Source organism: Mytilus galloprovincialis, chromosome 2 (assembly GCF_965363235.1).
Source record: "Mytilus galloprovincialis chromosome 2, xbMytGall1.hap1.1, whole genome shotgun sequence".
Taxonomy (NCBI): Eukaryota; Metazoa; Mollusca; class Bivalvia; order Mytilida; family Mytilidae; genus Mytilus; species Mytilus galloprovincialis.
The window spans coordinates 33,330,176-33,336,546 of record NC_134839.1 but is presented as its reverse complement, the minus strand read 5'-3'; positions in this window follow the sequence as shown (position 1 = coordinate 33,336,546).

Here is a 6,371-nt window from a genome sequence, read left to right as displayed (position 1 = left end):
ATTCTTATTATCCCCTGCTGTTTGTCAATGAAATTCACAAGAAGCGTTATCGAATGAATTCTTTACATAAAGGAAACGGTAAACAACGTGTTTGTATATTTCAATGGTGGGAGACCAAACATGCCTATTACATAAACAAGACTGTTAACATCGTTTTTATAATTTAAATGTGTGGGAGACAAAAAAACGTTGTCCTTTACATAAACAGAAACGAAAAACATCATGTTTTCATTTTTGAAATGTGTAAAAGAAAAAAAAAGTGTCTAGACGTAAATCCTTGGAGAAAAAAAAATGTAAAATTCTAGCACTAGCTTTAAAGTTAGGTAAATAATAATTTGTGTGGGCGTTGTCTTGGTATAAAACATAGCCAAAACTAGTATCTCAATTGTTTGTGAAACAATTGAAAGGTCTTTCCTGTAAAAGTGATGTTTTCGTATTGTACTTTGTACGACCTTTCGTTTGATATACGACAAGCATACCTTCTGAAACTTTTCACTTTTTACACTTAATGACCTCATCCACTTCATTTTTGAGATCGGAATTATGATATATGGAACAGTGTAGATGAGCTTTCATTTGATATGCGACAACACCATGTTCTAGAAAGTTTGATTTTTGCACTTAATTACCCTATCCAACTAATTTTTGGAGTTCGGGAATTTGATATTTCAAATGTACACATCATGACCTTTCATTTGATATACAACAACCTTACCTTCAAAGAAAATTTTTTTTTGCACTCAATGACCCCACCCAACCCATTTTTTGGGGACGTCAGTTTGATATTTGAAATGTACGCTTTATGGACTTTCATTTGATATGCGACAACCTAACAATTTGAGAAGTTTGAAGTTTTGCACTAAATGACCCCACCCTGCCCACTGGGATGAAAAAGGGGTTTGAAATTTTCATTTTTGAGTAGAGCTCATTAAGACCTTCAATTTGATGTATCATATGACCCCATTTTGCAAAGTGCCAAAAATGACGCAATATCAATTATATGAATAGAACTTATGCAACTTACAAAGTCAATGCAAAACATGAATATTTCAAATTGATTTTTTGGGTTTTTTTTCATGGAATGTTTTCGGTATTTGGTCAAACATATAACTATGTTACCCTCTTCAATTTCTAAAACATTTTAGGTGGTAATCTGTTGTTGATTCAGAAATACATGCCTCCGCTCGCAAAATTTCAAATTGCATTATCTCTAAAACGACAGCAGATATCTCAAATCTGTTAAATGATTAATGATCTGCAGTTGAAGGACAACATTGTAGAAAAAGATTTCGACACTTCCAAGGTTCATAAAGGTCACAATGAATCATCAAATATATGATGCAATAACAAACTTGAGAACCGGAAATGGTATAGACATGGGACTACCACCAATCAACTCAGGACTACTTGGCCTTTCAAATGTGACAAGGTCAAGGTTAAATTTCATCATGGCCTGACATTGACCTGAAATTGAAGGTCTTGAATTACTGATCATCTTTGCAGTTTATAGTAGGTTGATATCTGTTACCTTTTAAAAGATATATACACTTGTTACTATAGTTTTAAGAATTATGTTGTTGTAACTTTTGCACAGACAGTCGGACATTTTTTAGCTTAATGTATAAAATGTAGAGCTCGTCGAGAGGAACATTTTATACACAGTATGAATGCAGCAAACTCTTATAGTTTTCTTAATATGGAAGCTTGAAATTGCAGCGTAATTTCTTTTTGCACTCGGTGACCTTTGACCTTGGTCACATGAATTAAAGAATATTGGTGAAGGTCCCAAGTCTCTACGACTCCCGATTCTCGAAATATAATTTTTCAAAAAATGTATAATTTTTCAAGGGAAATAACTTCTTATCAGGGTAAATAACCTACTAATTTTTTATGTTTATTAACATTGCCATCTGTTCCTGTACATGCTGCCATTTTCAATTCTATTCTATCTCTAATACTTTTTTAGAAAAATGCAAATAAGAAAAATGCTTCAAGGGGATATAACTCTCAAAGGGGATGATGAAATCCTACACAGCCTCATCTGGTAATACGTCATAATGAGATCTATCGATGGTCAATATTTGGTCTTGATGACTTCAATAGAAACGGGGGGAGGGCATGTCAAAAAAATGTTGGAAGAAAAAAAAACATTAGAAAAACAATAAGGTCTTTCCTCACGTAAAGGAAAGACCTTAACTAGGAAAAAACCAGGTAAATGTGCATTGTATCGCGAATGCTAGACGCCCGAACTGCCGAAACTGGTTAAACCTTTTGTTTTATATTATATTGCATAGAAGGCATGCATAAAACACATTTAAAAGGATGATAGAACAATATTCTTATTGAAAAGTTTCCAGTGTAAAAAAAATCATATATTCTGGAAGGTATAAGGGATCTAAAGGAGTATTTAATCTCTGCATGTTCTCCTTTAAACAATGAATATGATGCAAACAAGTATGTTGCATTGACCCGAAAACCTGTTTGTCTGGAAGGAACCAAGGCCCCACCTTTCACTTGTTCCTAGAAACCAAATCATTGAATTTGTAATCGGTAACTGGTTCCAAGTCTGGCTCCCAACTAGGAGGAGGGGGCATTTATCCTTCTGTTAGTGAAGATCGTGTGTTAGATATTTTTCATTGAATAGCACAGTAACAAGCTATTACATAAAGGAAATAGTAAACAACGTGTTTGTATATTTTGATATGTGGGAGATATAAAAGAAATGCATATTACATAAACAGAATGGTGAACATCGTGTTTTTATTTTTGAAAAGTGTGAGAAAAAAAATGTCTGGACGTTAATTCTAAGTGAAAAAATATAAAATTTTAACACTTTATTTTAGGGGAAAACATTTGTGCGGGTTTGGCTTAAAATATTGCTAAAGTTAAGTAAAAAACGGCTAAATGTACATCGTAGTTCGTCAACAAATTTATTGTATCACGTATAAAAGACGGCCGAAATTAATCGAAAAACTATTTCCAGGCCTGGGCCCGTATGCATAAAGCTACTTAAGTTAAGATTTTCCTTAGTAAACACTTAAGTTAAGGAAACTCCGCCCTTTTTATCTAAGTGGTATGCATAAAAAATCTTAAACTAAGTATTTCATAAGTAAAATCTTAGTTGTTTTTAGTCACGCCCACAAAACTTAAGTGGTATGCATAAAACTCCTTTTACTAAGGAAACGCCTAAGATAACACTTAAGTCTAAGGTACATATAGAGCTACCTTAAATTTTCAAAAATAGTTAAAAATCAGTCGAAAGTTTGCGTTTTTGGTAGAACATTAATATGTTACCTACAATTAGAAGTAGGACATTTAAAAACGTATCGTGTCCGTTTCTGATATGTTTGCGTATCTGAGAAAATATCTTTGTGTTTATTGTTTGACAGATTTTATTCAGGTTTAAATATATGTCTTTCTATGTTAGACATCTTTCTTTCATTGCTACCCATTGCTACACTCGTTTTATTACATGCTAGTTTTCAATTTACATGATTTATGAATACTTGTGTATATCTAAACACTCGATATTTAAACCATCAATTCAGTGGTGGATCCAGGGGGGGGGGGTAACCCCCCTTTTTTGGGCCGACCAATGCATTTGAATGGGGACATATAGTTGGAACCCCCCCCCCCCCCTTTTGTCCTGGGTTGGGAACCCCTCCCCCTTTTTAAAATGGCTGGATCCGCCACTGCACTTCTTTTCCATCGTGAATTTAAGTTTTATGGGTCCTTCTGTAGCCATCTGTTTTACGAAATTGTGCAATAAAATCAAAACAGCAATGTTACAATAGAGATTTGCCATATTGTGCATATATACAAAGGAAACTTCGTTCACAAAATCGGGACTTTGTGGCAAATATATTAAAATCTGCAGACTTGAATAAAGAGATTTTTATTATAACATTTTATACATAGTTTACTAACTTCTTAATGTGCTAGCCTAACGTTTATTGTTAACAAAAAGTCATTAACAAAATTCGTATTAAGTCCGAGATTAAGTCACTAAAGTCGAGCGCACCCTAGAAGGTGTATTTCGCTACATATTTGAAAAAAGGGTTGCCTGCTAATTTATAAATTTAATAATTATTGGTATTAGTAACCAATTCGACTCATGTGATGTGGATATTTCAATTCCCTTTTATTTGCAAATCTAAAGTAAGTATATGAATATTGTTAATGTTAAATGTATTTGTTTAAAATTCAACTTCACGACTGGGTAGTTAAAATTTAAATATCAAGTCTCAAAACATATACAAGTATATAGATAGACACGAAATTCACGTAATTGTTATATGTGTGTAAATGTTAGCTTCTGTTGTCGTCCGTGCAATGTTTTCATAATTGTATTATAAGTACTGAAAATAAAGTAGAAAAATCACTATTCGGGCTGGGCAATACATATAATTAAGTCCAGATTATGACATACAAGAAGTAAGTATGTAAACACAAATAATAAATAAATTAAACAATTATTCAACATTATTAAACGAACAATTTATATTTCAGAAATGAAAGAGATAAAAAAATTACATTGCCCTTTTTTTCCCCAATCTCTTTTCCCTTTTCTCGTTTACTAGTACTATTTTTAAAAGCACTCAAATAATCATTTGAAAAATAACCCATTTATACGTTTAGATACGTCAACGTATCAGATACGGATACGATACGTCTTTATATGTCCCACTTCTATTTGATTGATCAATATGTTTATCATATACTTAGACTAAATAACATATGATTTTTACTGTATGATAATAGCATTAAATTAACGTAAATTCCATATTTTTCGAATTGGTGCTTAGCGGGCTGATATGAAAAGTTTATCACATGCTTCGATTGTTATCACATGCCTTTCCGTAACGTTATCACATGGCATTCCGGTGATACTCGGCAAATTCCGGAAAATACACCTCAATGCTACGTTTTCAGTGAAAAACATTACGAAATAGTGTACAAAACAATTATTTAGATACTGTAAAGTGTATTGTGTAAAAAAAATAAAAAACAAAATAATAAAAAAAAACCAAACAAACAAATTATTAAATAAATGCATTCTTTATAAGTTTCAAACATAATTTAGAAAGTTACTTTGAAAAGGTTGACTTTTCCAAACAGTGTTCATTATGTATATTGTTGTGGTTTTTTTTTGTTTTTTTTTTTGTTTATCGAGTCGTCCATATTAAAAATGTTTTTTCCTCTGTTGAGGCATATGGTAGAAAGATTTGATATCGAATATACTAAATTTGGGTCCGACGTCCGTGAACTTTTCAATCTTTGAACTTCTATTTGGGAATCACGTGAAAGGATCAATATATGAATCTGTTATTTTACTCCATTGTTGAAGCATATGATAAAAAGATCATAACATGTCATTTTTTCATATCGCATGTATTATCAGCCCTCGAGCCATGCGGCTCTTGGGCTGATATTGAACCTAGGGCTGATAATACATGCGATATGAAAAATGCCATGTAATAATCTGATAATATCAGTAATAAAATACTAATTATTCGTTTATTTATTGCTAAATAATAAGTAAATATTAACGATCATCATGATTTTCAAATCACGTATAATCAACAAATCAAGAGATAACAGTGAGTAGTTATTATATATACTATTTCCCAATCTCGTTGTTAAAAACCGAAAAGTACTCAATTTTTACACACATGTAATTCATGGTACTATTTTCTTTTTGTTTACTCTGTACGTGCACGTTTTTTTAAATTGTTAAAATACACCGCGCGATGTCAATTGTAACTGTAGTTTAAACCGAATCAAGGAATGAAGAGACAGCATGCAAAACCACATTTTCTATATGTGTTTGTGTGTGTGTGTGTGGGGGGGGGGGGGGGGGGGTGGTGCGTCATTTGAATTTTCAATTCAGTTTTTATTCTAAAGATGTAGGGCATACCCTAAAAAATCACTTACAGGGACAAAATCAGAAGCGGTTTTCTTTCATAAGGGGGAGCATGGACCTCCATTTTGTTGAAACAATTAGGTTGATTGTTTAGAATCACTGTTACGGCAATCAGAAGGCCCCACTGCTACACCCCCATGGAATTCGTCGGTTATATAAGGCATATATAATACCTTACTCGTAATGGTATTGCATTATTTTTTCATATTACCTTATATACTCAGTGAGATATATTGCCGTTCCGAAAATATTGCTAAGTACGTTAAGATGTGGAGAATATACTTCCTGTAATATTTTGTTTAAGTAAAGATTGTAGGACTTTTGGAAAATATCCTAGTAAGTTTGTATATGGATTTCTGTGGAAAAAATCTACCCTCCCCCTTTTTGTATTTGTAAAAGGGAAGTGATAAAATTGTTTATAGTGAACATTTTATTGAAAAAAAGTGTT